General features: G+C 36.2%; 1 protein-coding gene and 1 long non-coding RNA gene across 7 annotated transcripts in view; one reads left to right on the forward strand and one right to left on the reverse strand.

Moving 5' to 3' along the window:
• ARHGAP32 (Rho GTPase activating protein 32) overlaps positions 1-20,266 on the reverse strand; it is a 311,991-nt gene that overhangs the window by 150,801 nt on the left and 140,924 nt on the right. The gene's annotated exons all lie outside the window — the stretch shown is intronic.
• The window catches only part of LOC141374552 (uncharacterized), a 68,959-nt gene that overhangs the window by 34,796 nt on the left and 13,897 nt on the right, over positions 1-20,266 (forward strand). Inside the window, exons 3-4 of the long non-coding RNA XR_012381555.1 lie at positions 3,605-3,685; positions 3,941-4,027. This is a non-coding gene — a long non-coding RNA (uncharacterized lncRNA). The remainder of the gene's footprint in view (positions 1-3,604; positions 3,686-3,940; positions 4,028-20,266) is intronic.

Genomic DNA, 20,266 nt, shown 5'->3' on the forward strand with positions numbered 1-20,266 from the left:
AACTAGAGAAAAAGCAATAAATGATGCCTAAGCCACACATTAGAGGAGAAATAATTAAGATCAGAGCAGAGATCAATGAATTAGAAACCAGAAATACAGTAGAGGAGATCAACAAAACTAGAAGCTGGTTCTTTGAAAGAATTAATAAGATCGATAAACCACTGGCCAGACTTATTCAAAAGAAAAGAGAAAGGACCCAAATTAATAAAATAATGAATGAAAGGGGAGAGATCACAACTAACACCAAGGAAATACAAATAATTATTAGACATTATTATCAACAACTATATGCCAACAAATTAAGCAACCTGGTAGAAATAGGATGTCTTCCTGGAAACCTATAAACTACCAAGACTGAAACAGGAAGAAACTGACAACCTGAATAGACCAATAACCAGTAACAAGATTGAAGCAGTGATCAAAAACCTCCCAGAAAACAAGAGTCCAGGGCCTGATGGATTCTCTGGGGAATTCTACCAAACACTCAAAGAAGAAACAATACCTATTCTCCTGAAGCTGTTTCAAGAAATAGAAACAGAAGGAAAGCTTCCAGACTCATTCTATGAGGCCAGCATTACCTTGATCCCCAAACCAGGCAAAGACCCCCATCAAAAAGGAGAATTTCAGACTGATATCCGTGATGGATATGGATTCGAAAATTCTCAACAAAATCCTACCTAATAGGATCCAACAGCACATTAAAAGGATCATCCACCACGACCAAGTGGGATTTATCCCTGGGATGCAAGGGATTTCTTTGATGCAGAAAAAGAATTTGACAAAATACAACATCCTTTCCTGACTAAAACTCTTCAGAGTATAGGGATAGAGGGAACATTCCTCAAGCTCATAAAATCCATCTATGAAAAACCCACAGCAAATATCATCCTCAATGGTGAAAAGCTGAGAGACTTTCCCTTAAGATCAGGAACACGACAAGGATGCCCACTCTCGCCACTCTTGTTCAACATAGTACTAGAAGTCCTAGCAACAGCAATCAGACAACAAAAAGGAATAAAAGGTGTTCAAATTGGCAAAGAAGAAGTCAAGCTCTCTCTCTTCGATGACATGATACTTTATGTGGAAAACCCAAAGGACTGCACCCCCAAATTACTAGAACTCCTACAGCAATTCAGTAATGTGGCAGGATACAAAACCAATGCACAGAAATCAGCTGCTTTCTTATACACTAACAATGTAACTGTAGAAAGAGAAATCGGAGAATCAATTCCATTTACAATAGCACCAAAAACCATAAGATAACTTGGAACAAATCTAACCAAAGAGGTAAAGGATCTATACTCTAGGAACTACAGAACACTCATGAAACAAATTGAAGAAGACACAAAAATATGGAAAAACATTCCATGCTCAAGGATCAGAAGAATAAACATTGTTTAAAATGTCTACGCTCTCCAGAGCAATCTATACCTTCAATGCCATCCTGATCAAAATACCAACAGCATTTTTCAAAGTGCTGGAACAAACAATCCTAGTATTTGTATGGAATCAGAAAAGACCGAATCGCCAAGGAAATGTTGAAAAGAAAAATAAAGCTGGAGGCATCACGTTGCCTGATTTCAAGCTATATTACAAAGCTGTGATCACCAAGACAGTATGGTACTGGCACAAAAACAGACACACAGACCAATGGAACAAAATAGAGAGCCCAGATATGGACCTTCAACTATATGGTCAAATAATCTTCGAGAAAGCAGGAAAAAATATCCAGTTGAAAAAAAGACAGTCTCTTCAATAAATGGTGCTGGGAAAACTGGACAGCTATATACAGAAGAATGAAACTCGACCATTCTCTTACACCCTACACAAAGATAAACTCAAAATGGATGGAAGTCCTCAATGTGAGACAGGAGTCCATCAAAATCCTAGAGGAGAACATAGACAGTAACCTCTTCGACATCAGCCACAGAAACTTCTTTCAAGACACGTCCCCAAAGGCAAGGGAAACAAAAGCGAAAATGAACTTTTGGGACTTCATCAAGTTAAAAATCTTCTGCACAGCAAAGGAAACAGTCAACAAAACATAGAGGCAACCCACGGAATGGGAGAAGATTTTTGCAAATGACACTACAGACAAAGGGCTGATATCCAAGATCTACAAAGAACTTCTCAAACTCAACACCCAAAAAACAAATAATCACATCAAAAATTGGGCAGAAGACATGAACAGACAATTCTCAAAAGAAGACATACAAATGGCTAACAGACACATGAAAAAATGTTCATCATCATTAGCCATCAGGGAAATTCAAATCAAGACCACATTGAGATACCACCTTACACCAGTTAGAATGGCAAAAATGGACAAGGCAAGAAACAACAAATGTTGGAGAGGTTGTGGAGAAAGGGGAACCCTCTTACACTGTTGGTGGGAATGCAAGTTGTGCATCCACTTTGGAAAACAGTGTGTAGGTTCCTCAAAAAATTAAAAATAGAGCTATCCTATGACCCAGCAATTGCGCTACTGGGTATTTACTCCAAAGACACAGATGTAGTGAAAAGAAGGGCCATATGCACCCCAATGTTCACAGCAGCAATGTCTGCAATAGCCAAATTGTGGAAAGAGCTGAGATGCCCTTCAATAGATTAATGGATAAAGAAGATGTGGTCCATATATACAACGGAATATTACTCAGCCATCAGAAAGGATGAATACCCAACTTTGGGATGGGTATTCATGGATGGATGGGACTGGAGGAGATTATGCTAAGTGAAATACATCAAGCAGAGAAAGTCAATTATATGGTTTCACTTATTTGTGGAACATAAGGAATAGCAGGGAGGACATTAGGAGAAGGAAGGGAAAAAATGAAGGTGGGGAAATCAGAGGGAGAGACGAACCATGAGAGACGATGGACTCTGAGAAACAAACTGAGGGTTCTAGAGGGGAGGGGGGCTGGGAGGATGGGTTAGCCAGGTGATGGGTATTAAGGAGGGCAGATACTGCATGGAGCACTGGGTGTTATACAAAAACAATGGATCGTGGATCACCACATCAAAAACTAGTCATGTATTGTATGGTGACTAACATGACATAATAAAACAAACAAACAAACAAACAAACAAAAAACTGATTACCAGAACACCAAGAATATTAGCAATACAGTCCCTCTTGTAAGGGGAAGTTTGTCATAATATTCCTGATAGTTATACAGCTTCTTATTTGCAAAGAATTTTCTTCACCCACTGCCTCAATCCTAACAACACTACACTCAGGTCATGAGGAAAAGTATTTTCACATTTTACAGATTATGGTCTGTCTTCACCAAAGTTCCTTAGAACATTTGACTTTCTCTAAAGTTCTTTAAAATTTATTGAGCAATCTGTTTTGGTTTTTAATTATCATCTCACTTAATTCCCACACTACTCTGTAATATATATTGAAATAGTTATATTTATTCCTATTTTACAAATGAGGAAACTGAGGACCAGGGAAGTTAAGGAGTTTACATAAGACCACACAGGTTACACTGCACGACTATGTATCATACTTCTTTACCTTCAACTACATGTAGGATATTTCAGATCTATCGTTTGTTCCTTTTTGTTAAAACAAGAATTTTGTCATTTTATCCTTTCCTAGAACTTTTGTAATCAAGAATATGCAGAATGGTTCTATGACCTTTATTCAAACACAGGCTGTATGACTTACCCATATTCTTGGGTACGTTCTTAAACATTTTTTACTTCAATTCCCTCATCTGAAACTGTTGTGAAGAGTAAATAAGATGTAAATAGCATTTAGAATAATATCTGGTTCACAAAAAGCGTTCAATAAATATTGGCTTGTATCTTTTATTATAATCCTGATTAATTCATTTAAAACGAAAATGGGGGGAGCTTATTTTATATTACTACTTATCAACATTTTTACTCAGGTCAAAATTTACTATCTCTTTCCACATTTCTCAATATCAAGACAAGAATGCATCTGATGACATGAGGCTGTACTAGCACTTCTAAGTCCGTTGCACAGAAGCTTCAGTAGAGAACGCTCAAGAAACAGGTAATCAATTCATTTCTCCAATAACTTATTTCAGGTAAAACCCGAGCTCTTGCATGCAGGATCATTTAACTTAATGCTTTATATGAAATCAAATACAAAGAAACATTGATTCACAGCTTCTGACAACCAAATGATAAAAGAAATTGTAAACTACACATACCCATTTTAGTATCCCACACGCTAGATGGCAGTACCACATAAAGCAAAGCAGGAAGAGATAAATGCCTCAAACAGGTAAATCAGAACAAACTGATTATATCTTTGCATATCGTAAGAGATTTTTTCCTTCTTACTGAAAAATACTTCATGAAATGTGAGTAAATCTTTGTGTTTGAAGATGAGGCACCAGGGAGAAGTGCAACTATGATAGTAAATTTACAGAATTTAAAATTGCATGGAGGAGTTAAGATGGAGGAGGAGTAGGGGTACTCTAAGCTTGTCTCCTCCCCAGAACACAGCTAGAGAGTTATCCAATCATTTTGAACGTCCAATAAATCCATCAGAGGTCTGAGAGAACAAAAAACTGCTATTCTACAAGTAGAAAAGCAACCACCTTTTGGAAGGTAGAAGCTACGGAGAGTTGAATTAGGGCAGATACAGCTGTTTATACAGCAGCAGGGAAGGAGCCTGCTCATAGAGATACCACAAGGATTATGAGCCCCGCAGCACAAAATCTGAACTTTTAGAAGTCTGCTAGAGTGGGGTACGTGCCTGGCTTAAATGTGCTTGGGTGGCAAATGGGCAGAATCCCAGGTGTGACAGCGTGGTGTGAGGATCCCCTGGGTCGCAAGAACAGGTGGCGCCAGTGTGCTGCATTGTCCCCAGGCACAGCAGCGAGAAAGCCGGCTGAGAACAGCAAGTCTTGGTGCCAGCCTCCTACTTTCTTTTGCCATAAACTGTGAACCACTGTGCGGTCCTGCCATCACTTTCCCAGGACAGGCCGGCCAATGACAAGAACATGGTGAGACCCTCCCCCAGAGGAACAGCGCAGGTCCACACGCAGGAGTCCTTAAAATTTGAAGTTTTGAAACTCAGTCGCATGCCTGAGATAAAAAAGCCTGGACATAGGCAGGGTGAACACAAGAGTTCTGATAGAAACTGGGGACATAAAAGTGACTGACTGCTCTTCTGTAAGTGCTCACTGAAGAGTTGAGGGAGCGAACTTTCAGCACTGGGGATGGAGAGAAAGGCGTCCTGGTATTCATCCCCATCCCCCCACCCCCAAAAAGGCTGAGAGCCTTCAGGAAGGAAAATAGCGCCACCTAGTGGAGGCCAGAAAGGCTTACACCAAGCCCTGCCACAACCTGCACCCTGGAGGCACATTTCCACTAGGGTTAAATCCACCTGATAATCAGAACAACAGGCCCCTCCCCCAGAAAACCAGCACAAACAACTCACTGGCACCAAATCTACTGATCACAGGGTGCTGCAAAGCTTCAGCTTTAGGGGAAACAGGATCTAGCTTCTTTTTTACTTTTATTCTTTATTACTATTTTTTCATTTATTTTTTTAATTCCTTTTTTATTATCAATTTCTTTATATTTATATATATAATTTTTACATATTTTTTATTTTTTTCTTTACTTTCATTTTACTTTATTTTATCATTTTGAGATGTAGATTCTTTTAAGAAGCAGACCAAAATACACCCAGGATCCAGTTTTTTTGTTTGTTTTCTTTGTTTTGGGGTTTTTTTTGTTTGTTTCTTTATGTCTTTCTCTCTTTTTTCTTTTCTTTTCTGGACCAAATGAAGAGATGGGGAAATTTACCCCAAAAGGAAGAACACAAAGTAGAACTCATGGCCAGGGATTTAATCAATACAGATATAAATATGTCTGAACTAGAATTTAAAACAACGATTATAAGGATACTAGCTGGGCTTGCAAAACTCATAGAAGACACCAGAGAATCCCTCACTACAAAGATAAAAGAAGTAAAATCTAGTCAGGCCAAAGTCAAAAATGCTATAACTAAGATGCAATGAAGGCCATAAAAATGAGGATGGAAGAAGCAGAGAAAGGAGTGAATCAGTACAGAAGATAAAGTTATGGAAAATTATGAAGCTGAAAAGAAGAAGGAAAGAAAGGTAATGGACCACGAAAGTAGACTTAGGGAAATCAGCAACTTATTAAAACTTAGTAACATTTGTATCACAGGGGTCCCAGAAGATGAGAGAGAAAAAGGGGCAGAAGTTTTATTCAAACAAATTATAGCTGTAAACTTACCTAATTTGTGGAAGGACACACATATCAAAATCCAACAAGCAAAGAGATCGCCCATTAAATTGAACAAAACTGAACATCACCAGGGCATATCATAGTCCAAATTCACAAAATATACAAAGAAAGGATCCTGAAAACAGCAAGGGGAAAAAAGGCCTTAACCCACAAGGGAACACGGATCAGGTTCATAAGAAATCTGTCCACAGAAACTTGGCAGGGCAGAAAGGAATGGCAGGAAATATTCAAAGTGCTGAATGGGAAAAATGTGCAGCCAAGAATTCTTTATCCAGCAAGGCTCTCATTCAGAATTGGAGAGATAAAGAGTTTCCCAGACGAACAAAAACTAAAGGCATTCACAACCAGTAAACAAGCCCTGCTAAAAATTTTAAGGGGAGCTCTTTGAGTGGAGAAAAAAAGACCAAAGCAACAAAGATTAGAAAGGACCAGAGAACATCACCAGAAACACCAACTCTACAGGTAACACAATGCTAAATTCATATCTTTCAATAATCACTCTGAATGTAAATGGACTAAACACTCCAATCAAAAGACATAGGGTATCAGAATGGATAAAAAAAAAAAATGATCAATCTATATGCTCCCTGAAAGAGACTCATTGTAGACCTAAAGACACCAGCAGATTTAAAGTGAGGGGACAGAGAACCATCTATCATGCTAGACGTCAAAAGAAAGCCAGAGTAGCCATACCTGTATCAGACAAAGTAGATTTTAAAACAAAGACTGTAATAAGAGATGAAGAAGAGCATTATATCATAATCATAAGGTCTATCCATCAACAAGATCTAACAACTGTAAATATTTATGCCCCTACCTTGGAAGCACAAAAACATATAAATCAATTAGGAATAAACATAAAGAAACTCGTTGATAATAATACAATAATAGCAGGGGACTTTAACACCCCATTTTCAGCAAAGGACAGATCATCTAAGCAGAAAATCAACAAGGAAACAATGGCTTTGAATAACACACTGGACCAGATGGACTTAACAGATATATTCAGAACATTTCAAACTAAAGCAGCAGAATGCACATGAACATTCTCCAGAACAGATCATGTACTGGGTCACAAATCAGCCCTCATCAAGTACAAAAAGATCAAGATCATACAGCACATGTTTTCAGACCACAACACTAGGAAACTCGAAGTCAGCCACAAGAAAAAATTTAGAAAGACCACAAACACATGGAGGTTAAAGAACATCCAACTAAAGAATGAATGTGTTAACCAGGAAATTAAAGAAGAAATTTTAAAAATACATGGAAGCAAATGAAAATGAAGACACTGTACAAAACCTTTGGGATGCAGCAAAGGCAGTCCTAAGATAGAAGTATACTGCAATATAGGCCTACCTCAAGAAGCAAGAGAAGTCTCAAATATACAACCTAACCTTACACCTAAAGGAGCTACAAAAGGAACAGCAAATAAAGCCTAAAACCAGCAGAAGAAGGGAAACAATAAAGATTAGAGCAGAAATAAAGGATATAGAATCAAACAAAAAAAGAAAAAAAAAACCATGAGCTGGTTCTTCAAAAGAATTAATAAAATTGATAAACCCCTAGACCAAACCTATCAAAAAGAAAAGAGAAAGGACCCAAATAGATAAAATCATGAATGAAAGAGGAGAGATCACAACCAACACCACATAAATACAAACAATTATAAGAGAATACTACGAAAAATTATATGCCAACAAACTAGGCAACCTGGCGAAATGGATGAATTCCTAGAAACCTACAAACTACCAAAACTGAAACAGGAAGAAATGGTAAATTTGAACACACCCATAACCAGCAAAGAAATTAAATCAGTAATCAAAAATCTCCTGACAAACAAAAGTCCTGGGCCAGATGGCTTCCCGGGGGAATTCTACCAGACATTTAAAGAAGAGTTAATACCTATTCTTCTCAAACTGTTCAAAAAAATAGAAATGGAAGGAAAACTTCCAAACTCATTCTATGAAGCCAGCATTACTTTGATTCTAAAACCAGACAAAGACCCCACTAAAAAGGAGAATTACAGGCCAATACCTCTAATGGGGTAAATAAAATACTACCAAATCGAATTCAACAGTACATTAAAAGATTTATTCACCATGATCAAGTGGGATTTATTCCTGGACTGCAGGGGTGGTTCAATATTTCCAAATCATGTGATACACCACATTAATAAAAGCTATAAAAACCACATGATCCTGTCAACAGATGCAGAAAAAGCATTTGACAAAGTACAGCAATCTTTCTTGATTAAAAACCCTCAACAAAGTAGGGATAGATGCAACATACCTCAACATCATAAAGGTCATATACGAAAGATCCACAGTTAATATCATCCTCAATGGTGAAAAACTGAGAGCGCCTTTCCCCTACAGTCAGGAACAAGACAAGGATGTCCACTCTCACCACACTAACATAGTACAGGAAGCCTTTGCCTCAGCAATCAGACAATAAAAAAATTAAAGGCATCCAAATTGGCAAGGAAGAAGTCAAACTTTCACTATTTGCTAATGACATGATACTCTATGTAGAAAACCCAAAAGACTCCATCAAAATATTGCTACAACTAATACATGAATTCAGCAGTTGCAGTATATAAAATCAATGTGCAGAAATCTGTTGCATTTCTATACACAAATAAGGAAAAAGCAGAAAAAGAAATTAAGGAATCGATCCCATTTGCAACTGCACCAAAAACAATAAGATACCTAGGAATAAACCTAACTAAAAAGGTAAAAGATCTGTACTCTGAAAACTATAAAACCCTTATGAAGGAAACTGAAGAGGACACAAAAAAATTTGGAGAAACATTCAATGCTCATGGATTGGAAGAACAAACATTGTTAAAATGTCTAGACTACCCAAACAATACATTTAATGCAATCCCTATCAAAATACCACCAGCATTTTTCACAGAGCTAGAACAATCCTAAAATTTACATGGAACCACAAAAGACCCTGAATAGCCAAAGCAATCTTGAAAAAGAAAAAGCTGGAGGCATCATGATTCTGGATTTCAAGCTATATTACAAGCTGTGGTCATCAAAACATAATGGTACTGGCACGAAAACAGACACATAGACCAATGGAACAGAAGAGAGAACTCAGAAATGGACCCACAACTACATGCCAACTAATCTTCAACAAAGCAGATAAGAATATCCAATGGATAAAAGACAGTTGCTTCAACAAATGGTGTTGGGAAAACTGGACAGCTACATACAATAGAAAGAAACTGGACCACTTTCTTACACCACACACAAAAATAAATTCAAAATCCATGAAAGGCCTCAATGTGAGACAGGAAACCATCAAAATCCTAGAGAAGAACACAGACAGAAATTTCTTTGACCTCTGCCGTAGCAATTTCTTATTAGACGTGTCACTGAGGGCAAGGGAAACAAAAGCAAAGATGAACTACTGGGACTTCATCAAGATAAAAGCTTTTGCACAGCAAAGGAAACAATCAACACAACTAAAAGGCAGCCTACAGAATGGGAGAAGATATTTGCAAATGATGTATCTGATAAAGGGTTAGCATCCAAAATCTATAAAGAGCTTATCAAACTCAACACCCCCTAAAAAATGATAATAATCCACTTAAGAAATGGGCAAAAGGCATGAATAGACACTTTTCCAAAGACATCCAAATGTCCAACAGACAAATGAAAAGATGTTCAACATCACTCATCATCAGGGAAATACAAATCAAAACCAGGATGAGATTCCACCTCACACAGGTCAGAATGGCTAAAATTAACAACACAAGAAACAAGAGGTGTTGGCGAGGATGCAGAGAAAGGGGGAAACTCTTGCACTGTTGGCGGGAATGCAAACTGGTGCAGTCACTCTGGAGAACAGTTTGGAGGTTCCTCAAAAAGTTAAAAATATAACTACCCCAAGATCCAGCAACTGCACTACATTGGGTATCTACCCAAAAGATTACAAAAATATAGATTCAAATGCACCCTGATGTTTACAGCAGCATTATCAACAACAGCCAAACTATGGAGAGAGCCCCAATGTCCACTGACTGATGAATGGGTGAAGAAGATGTGTGTGTGTGCGTGTGTGTGTGTGTGCGTGTGTGTGTGTGTGTATAAAATGGAATATTACTCAGCCATCAAAAAATGAAACCTTGCCATCTGCAACAACGTGGATGGAGCTAGTGTATATTATGCTAAGTGAAGTAAGTCAGAGAACGGCAAATACCATATGATCTCACTCATATGTGGAATTTAACAAAGAAAACAGATGAACATATGGGAAGGGAGAAAAGAAAAAAAGGAGAGAGAGAAACAAGCCATAAGAGACCCTTAAAGATAGAGAATAAACTGGAAGTTGATGGAGGAAGGTGGGTGACAGATGGGTTAGATGGGTGATGGGTATTTAAAGAGGGTACTTGTTATGATGAGCACTGGGTGTTGTATGTAAGTGATGAATCACTGAATTCTACTCCTGAAACCAATATTGTACTGTATGTTAACTAAAATGTAAATAAATAAAAAAATAATAAAGTCTTTATAACTAAAAAACAGAACTTAAACTACATGTAGTTTTTCTTAAAACAAGAAGCCCTTTCTAAAAATTGCTTATCTTTATCTTTTTTGGGGGGGAGGTTTCAATTATTCTAAACAAAACATAATATAACACTTATAGACCAAAACCTGCAGCATTTGTTCAAAGCACTATTTAGTGGAAAAATGTCCAAACTTCAATGCACTTTTTAAAAAACAGTGGCTGAAAATGAGTATCAACAATACCTACAGAATTTTATTTCCTTCAAGAAGAGCATATATAAAATAATATTAATATCTGACAAAGTTGATTTATGATAATACCAGTTTTCCAACATCAAGCAAGTGCATACATACTGGTTATTCACAACATTTTTCCAAGAAAAAAAAAAAGAACTAAACTTTGAACTCAAGAAACAAGAAAAGTGACAAAATAATAAACCCCAAAAATGTGAAATAGTAAAAAGTATGCTCAGGAATTCATAGTAAAAGAGGAAGGAAGAGTGGGAGGGAGAAAAGGAAGAAAAGATAAATGGAGAAAGGCAGAGAGAAAGAAGGAAGCAAGGAAAGAAAGGAGACAGAAGAAGGGAGGGAGGGTTTCCTAGTAAGACCAAACTTCAAGAATATCTTGTGTACAATTTATATTCATAAATTTGAAAACCTACATAAAATGGACAATTTTCTAAGAAAATATAAATGATAAAAATTGGCCAAAGGAGACACAAAAGAACTGGTCTAGACCAATAATCAAATTATAAATTAAAATGGTAATTAAAGGTTAAGTGCTAGAATGGAAACCAGGCCAAAAAAGGTTTTAATGGGAAAATTTTACTAAACCTTCAAAAATTCCCATTTCTACAAACTTCTAGGGTATTTATTTTTAAAATGAGATGTGACAGTGAAGTGCTCCAAACTCAGGCTAGTGGACAAGTACAATATATAGGTCAACACCATTAATGAATAGAGACACAAAAATCATCAATTCTTAATGGAGTAAAAATGGAATTTATTTTTAAAATATTTAAGCCAGTAGATTGTGTCCCAGGAATAAAAAGATATTTCAACAATCTACTTCTATGACTAGAGTAATTCTTTGTATTAACTTTTAAAGATAGCTTATTCATGCTCTATAAAAGTAGACTAAAGTAAGGACATGACATGATACACCCTCTCTTGCCTTTGTTATTATATCCTTTCTCCCCTTTACCTTGTCACATCCCCAGTTCATTTAAATCAAGCTCAGAGTTCATCCAGAACATACTAGCTAGAAGGAACCTCAGCTGTCATCTTTTTAGTATGAAGACAAGGGAAACAAGACTAACTGGCAATCTCCCTAGTGGTCAAGACAGTATGGCACAATGAGAACATACCAACAGCTGGCCACACCCATTCTACACCACATTAGAATAATTTCTCCTCAACAGGACAATGCCACCTTTCACCACAGGTTACAACTGAAGATATTGAACTGAGATTTCAACAGGAAAGTCAGATAATTTGGCTACGGTCTGCTAAAAATGACTTGAAATCGGATTTGAACACATCTTTGCAATCTAAAGCATATGTCTTGCCAAACCACCAGAAAAAATATACATGAGCTTGAGAATTATTTTAACAGGTACAAATTAAATCAGAAACAAAGGAATGTTTGAGGATGCTCAGTGCCTATTCTCTCAAAGGGTGGAACACAGGATTTAAGAACTACTCTGTCCTTCAAAATGAGGGAGAAACTTTTGTAAAACATTCTATTTTACAAAAAACATGTATGAGAAAAAAATCACAACACTTTGCTCTAAGCTATAAAACTGGAAGTCATTTTTCTATTACCAAAGCATTCTTTCAAAAATTATAACTATTACCTTCTTCCTATAAGTTCTTCCAATTATTTTAAACTTACAACTAAGTTTTTTTCTTACAAAAACAATATCTTGCTCTGTTCAAACTCTTTATCAATATTATTTATTATTAAATACCTTTAATTAATAATTAAATACATAAATTAAATTATTATTAAATACAATTAACTACATGATTCCAACTTCTAAACATTTGTATTACTTCTTTTCTTTTTTCTTTTATTTTTTTTTAAGTTTATTTATTTAAGTAATCTCTACACTCAATGTGGGGCTTGAACTCACACCTCCGAGATCAAGTCACGAGCTCTTCAAGAGTCACAACTGAGCCAGCCAGGCACCCCACATTTGTATTACTTCTAACTTTTTACTATAAATGATGATGTGATGAATAAATAGTCTTTTGAGACTTGGCCTTCATTCATGATGCCCCAATCTCTACTAAGAGAATATCTACTCTCCTTTAAAATATCAAACATCTCTGCATAGCATTTTCTGATGCTTCAAAAGTTAATTTCGCCATATTTGTTGAATATATACACGTACAAATAAATGAACACATGAAATTAACCTCAAGGTAGCATGTCTTGATTCTAATATGTATAATTATCCTTTCATATTTTAGTCTCCCATTTATTTTTAAAATTTTATTTATTTGACAGAGACACAGCGAGAGAGGGAACACAAGCAGGGAGGAGGGAGAAGCAGGCTTCCCGCGGAGCAGGGAGCCCAATGTGGGGCTCGATGCTCAGCTCAATCCCAGGACCCTAGGATCAGGACTTGAGTCAAAGGCATACGCTTACTGACTGAGCCACCAGGCACCCCTTAAGTCATCCATTTAAGTTTAAACATCTCAAAAGAAGAAATAATGTTGTCCTACTTTTTTTTAATCCTTACAACATACAGTATGCTGCCAAAACACTACCAATACACAATGTTTGTTAAATAACTGATTCTCAGGCATATCTAACAAGAAACATCACAAAGATATATCTTCCATTCAAGAGCACTACTGAGCCCCTGCTACTGAAAGACTGTGCTGAGTTCTGCAGAAATAAAAAATGAGACATATCCCCCCAAAGAGTTTATAATTTGGAATACCAAAAAATAAAAATAAATAAATCAAGTAGAAATCGTAAGTGATATACACAACTTGCATAAATAGGCAAATTTGAAAAATAAACTTAGAAACAACTGTCAATATTTTAAATGCGTATACCTTGACCCAACTAATCATATCTAATATGATTTTATTTAATGCATATACTCACATCAATAAAACCTAGGATATCCATCAATAAGGAACTGATTAAATTATGGTATAATAATAAGATGAAATACTACATATAACTGAAAATAATGAGGTAAATCCAAGTTACTGAAATAAAAAATATACCCAAGATACACTTTCAAGTAGAAAAGCAACTTTCAAGGAAGTATTTATAGAGGCAACCCATCTATATTTTTAACAGTTACAGATAGCTGCATAGATGGTTAAAGCTAGAGCTGTATCAAGAGAGACTGCTATATGTTTTATAAAGAATTCTAGACAGACACATAATAATTAACGAGAGAGCATAAAGGGAATTTTAACTTGCATTTTTACATATCATCATTCATTTTATTTGATGTTTCATTTTATATATATACTCATAATATAAAGAATATATTCTTATAAGAACAATATTTAAATGTTGAAAAGAACCAAAATATTTTAAAGGCATTTTTATTTTTTTAAAGGTTTTATTTATTTATTTGACAGAGAGAGACATAGCGAGAGAGGGAACACAGCAGGGGGAGTGGGAGAGGGAGAAGCAGGCTTCCTGCTGAGCAGGGAACCCGATGCGGGCTCGATCCCAGGACCCTGGGATCATGACCTGAGCCGAAGGCAGATGTTTAATGACTGAGCCATCCAGGTGCCCCTAAAAAAGCATTTTTAATGCAAATTTTATTTTTCAAACATAAATTCATTTGTCCATTCACTCAATAAATATTCATCAAATCATTTTTATGTATCAGGCACTATTCTAGATGCTGAGGTAGAAAAACAGAATAAATAATAAGATAATTAGCATGCCAGACAGTGGTTTTATGGAGAAAAATAAATTATGGGAGAGAGAGAAGGAATGTTGGTGACTAGGAGCTGCAATTTTCTGTAGAGAAAGTACACTCTCTCTGAGAAGATAACATTTCAGCAAGTATTCAAAGAGGGTAGTAAGTTATGTGGCTATCCAGGGAGAAGAGCTTTCCAAGGAGAAGAAACAGTAAAGTCCAAAGATCCTGAGAAGGGAGACTATATATTGGAGGAAGACCAACTGTGGCCCGAACACTATGTCTCAGGGAAGGAGAAGTAAAAGAAGTAAGAGATGAGGTCAAAGAGGTTAAGGGAAGATCTGGTAAATCCTTTTAGGAAATGTTAAGAAATTTGACTTTTACTATGAAGAAGATGAGAAGTAACTGGAGGGTTTTGAAAATTTCAGTGACATGATCTTATATTTAAAACTCATTCTTGCAATTGTGCCAAAAAAGGCTATTGAAATAATCCCCCTAAAATAACTATAGTAGATAGAAGAGAAACAGGTAAGTGTAGTCAGATTTCATTTATTTTAAAGATGGAATTTATTTTTTTTTATTTATTTTAAATATAGAGCCAAGAATTTTGCTGACACACTGAATATGAGGTTAACAAAAAGAGAGAAGTCCAAGATGGCTCCAAGGTTCTGTCTGGTCTTAGGAACTAGAAAGACAGGTTTTACTATTTACCAACATGGACAAGACAGCAAGAGGAGCAGGTTTGAGGGGAGACTGTTCTAGGCATGCTAAGTTTGAGATGTTGATTAGTCATCCCTGTGAAGATGCTGAGCAGTCAGCTACACAACACTAGAATTCAAAGTAGAGATCATGAAAAGTTCCTCTGTATGTTATATGATAATAAAATTACTGGCCCAAATGAACCCTTATACCTAAATTATTTCATAAGCAATTGTGTTTTACAGTCTAAATAAAATTGAAAATCAGAATTGATAACATAAGATTAAGAAAACTTATTTTCATTTTATAAGTGAAAGTCTTAAACATAACTTTGTCTGGATTTAAAAACTTCAGTTTTCAGTGACATCTTCTGGGACACAATGGCTTCCTACAGTTACATTTTTTCAGTATATGAGGAGTAGAAACAGCTAGAAATACAAACACAAGAAATCCATAAACCTAGGAGAAATTTCTAAGATCAGAGTGAAAAAAAGAAACTATGCAAACTACAGACTGTCCCACATTTGAGACATATTAAAAAACAACAACTGAGTCAACAGGCCGTATGAATAACCTACTGGGATATAAGAGAGCTGCCAAGCATAAAGCTGATGACCTATTCCGGACACATTTAACAAGGTTTTCATACTTATTTTCTCCTCAGAACATATTGTCAATCTTATATTAAAAATAAGTAAGAATTCAAGGCACCTGAGTGGCTCAGTTGGTTAAGCGTCTGACTCTTGATTTTGGCTCAGGTCATGTTCTTAGGGTCCTGAGATCAAGCCCCATGTCAGCCTCCGATCTCAGCATGGAGTCTGCTCGTCCCTCTCCCTCTGCTCCTCTCCCTGCTCGTGCTCTCCATTTCAGCTCCTAGCAGAGTAGCAGCTAATCATCCCCAATCCCTCAGCATTCAAGGCAACCATACATGCATTAAAGGAGCAGCATCAGTGCGCTTGGGGTAGGCAAAAATACCTTGTCCTACAAATATCAAAGAATCTGTGCTCTGATCCCTAATTGCTGCTTCTGATCTCAAAGGTGCAAATAAACAGGTGGATGACCACTGTTGTTATACCTCCCCATGTTGTTGCAAGCACCTAACAGCTGAAGCCACTTCCAAGAAATTTAAAAGGCCTACACCCTTTTCATCCCTCATTTTTCTGTTTACCCTCCAAGGAAGCCAGACTTTAGACTAGAACATTCAAGAGGAACTGTATATATGGGAAAAATTAGAAAGTATCATATGACCAGGGAAGGCATAGGCTCAGAGAATATCTGAGAAGACCTCCAGTTTTCACCTCAGGCTAATCCTTGGCACTGAGCAGGCCTACAACAATAATGAAGAAGAAAGAAGGAAGGAGGAAAAGAAGAACAAGAAAAATAAAAAATAGCAAACCCTGGGGAAGGGGGGTAAGAACTCATTTCCAGAATTACCACATTATTACATTAAAATATCCTGTTTGAATCAACAAACCACCACAAAGCACACAAAGAAACAATAAAGTATGGCCCATTCAAAGGGTAAAACAAATCAACAGAAACTCTCCCTAAAACAGAAGTGATGGTGGATCTACTAGAAAAAGACTTAAGACAAGTATCTTAAAGGTGCCCAAAAAACTAAAGAAACATGTGGAGGATGTCAAGAAAATGATGAAATGAACCAAATGGAAATATCAACAAAGAGATATACGATCTAAAAAGGCACTGTGGGGTGCCTGGCTGGCTCAGTTGGTGGAACCTGAGACTCTTGATCTTGAGGTCATAAGTTCAAGCCCCACACTGGGTGTAGAGATTACTTTAAAAAAAGAATTAAAAAGGATTGTGTGCCTTAAAGTATAATCACTACAATGAAAATTTCATAAAAGAAAATTAAGAGCAAATATGAACAGACAGAAGAAAGAATCGGCCAACTTGAAGATATGACAATGGAAATTGAGTCTGAGGAACAGAAAGAAAAGAGTGAAGACAAGTGAACAGAGTCTAAGGGACCTAGGTGACACCATCAAAGAGCCTAAGAGACCTATGGAACTCCACCCCATATACATTATGAAGGTCTCAATGAAAACAGAGAGACAAAGGGGCAGAGATAATATATGAAGATATAACAGCTGAAAACTTCCCAAACCTGATTAAAGATATGAATATAAACTAATGAACTCCAAGGAAGATGAACTCAAAGAGACTCATACCAACACACATTACAGTCAAACTTTCTGAAGCCAAATATAGGCATACCTCATTTTATTGTGTTTCTTGGATATTGTATATTTTTACAAATTGAAGGTTTGTAGCAACACTGCATTAAGTAAGTCTGTGTGTGCCTTTTTTCCAGCAGCATTAGCTCACTTTGTGTCTCTGTGTCACATTTTGTTAATTCATTCAATATTTCAAAATTTTTCATTATTATTATATTTGTTATGGTGATCTGTGATCAAGACCTGCTGAAAGCTCAGATGATGGTTAGCAATTTTTGCAATGAAGTATTAACTAAGGTATGTGCATTTTTTAGACAATTCTATCATGCACTTAAAAGACTACAGTATAAATGTAACCTTCATATACACTAGGAAACAAAAAATTCATCTGACTCACTTTATTGCAATAATCCTTTTATTATGGTGGCTTGGGACCAATTCTAAAACATCTACAAGGCATGCCTCCACAATAAGAGAATCTTAAAAGTAGCAAAAGAGAAGCAACTAGTCACATAGTTGACTAGTCACAAGGGCTCCTCAGTAAGATTATCAGATTTCTTATCAGAAACTCTGGAAGCCAGAAAGCAGTGGGCCAATGTATTCAAATTGCTAAAAAAATAAAAGTGTCAACCAAGAATACTACCTCCAGCAAAACTACCCTTCAAAAGTGAGAGGCAAACTAAGACATTCCCAGTTAAATAAAAGCTAAGGAAGATGGCTATCATTATACCAACTCCAGGAGGAATGCTAAATGGAGTCCTGCAAGTTGAAATGAAAGGACACTTGAGAGTAACTCGACCTCCATAAAGGTAAATATGTGGGCAATTATAAAAACCAGTATTACTGTAACAACGGTTTGTAACTCCAATTTTTTTCTACATGACTTAAGAGATTAATACTTCCTTTTAATTTTAAGTATAAAAGCTAGTATGCAATTTCAGTTTATAACTACACATTTTGTTTTCAACATAATTTAAGAGGCTAATACATATAAAAGAATTATTAGTTTATATTTTTGGACACACAATACATAAAGATGTAATTGTAAGACATTTATAACTGAAAGGGATGGGGACCAAGCTATAAGGGAGCATAGTTTTTGTATGTCATTGCAGTTAAATTAGAGTATTATAACTTTAGGATGTTAAATGTAATCCCATGGTAACCACAAAGAAAACAACTATAGACTATATGCAAAAAGAAATGAGAAAGGAATTTAAACATTTCACTAAAAATAAATCAACTCAAAGCAAAAGACAGTAATGCAGAAAATGAAATATAAGAAATCTATAATACATACAGAAATAAGTCCTTCCTTTTCAGTTAATTACTTTAAATAGAATGGATTAAACTCTCCAACCAAAAGACAGAGATGACAGGGGCACCTGGGTGGCTCAGTTGGTTAATCATCTGACTCTTGGTTTCAGCTCAGGTCATGATTTCAGGGTCATGAGATTCAGCCCTGAGTCAAGCTTCATGCTCAGTGGGAGTCTGCCAGATTCTCTCTCTCTCTCTACCCCTCTCCCCATTCATGCACTCTCTCTCTCTAAAATAAATAAATAAATCTTAAAAAAAAAAGACATAGATGGCAGCCAAATCAATCTTGAGAAAGATAACATAGCTGAAGGCATCACAATCCCAGATTTTAAGATATACGACAAAGCTGTGGTAATCAAAACAGTATGGTACTGGCACAAAAACAACTACAAATGGACAACCCAGAAATAAACCTACACTCTTACAGTCAACTAATCTATGACAAAGGAGACTATAAATCGTGCTGAGAAAACTGAATAGCTATATGCAAAAGAATGAATCTGGACCACTTTCTTATACCATACACAAAAATAAACTCTGAAGAGTTATTTAAATAAATATATAAATAAATGGATATATATATATTAATACATAATATATATATAGACGGATATATATTATATATATAAAATAATATATTAAAAAATGGATTAAAGACCTAAATGTGAGACCTGAAATTATAAAACTAGAAGAAAATATGGGCATTAATTTCTTTGACATAGATCTTAGCAACATTTTTCTAGATGTCTCCTCAGGCAAGGGAAACAAAAGCAAAAACAAACCACTGAGACGACACCAAAATAAAAAGCTTTTGTGCAGTGAAGGAAACAATTAATAAAACAAAAAGGCAACCTATTGAGTGGGGAAAGATATGTGCAAATGATACATGTAATAAAGGATTAATACCCAAAATATATAAAGAATTTATACAACTCAACACTAAAAAAACAAATAATCAATTACAAAATGGGAAGAGGATCCGACTGACATTTTTCTAAAAAAGACATACAGACAACAAACAGACACATGGAAAGATGCTCAACATCACTAATCACCAGGGAAATGCAAATCAAAACCACAATGATATATCACTTTACACCTATCAGAATGGCTAGAATCAAAAACCCAGGAAATAGGGGCACCTGGGTGGCACAGTCAGTTGAGGGTTGACTCTTGATTTCAGCTCAGGTCATGATTTCAGGGACATGGGATAAAGCCCCGAGTCAGGCTCTACATTCAGCGGGCAGTCTGCTTGAGATTCTCTCTCCTTCTCCTTCTGCCCCTCACACTTTGGTGCTCTCTCTCTCTCAAATAAATAAAGCAGGGGTGCTTGGATGGCTCAGCTGGTTAAGTATCTGCCTTCAGC

Source organism: Callorhinus ursinus, unplaced genomic scaffold (assembly GCF_003265705.2).
Source record: "Callorhinus ursinus isolate GAN/ISIS: 27379988/994484 unplaced genomic scaffold, GSC_fseal_2.0 scaffold19, whole genome shotgun sequence".
Taxonomy (NCBI): Eukaryota; Metazoa; Chordata; class Mammalia; order Carnivora; family Otariidae; genus Callorhinus; species Callorhinus ursinus.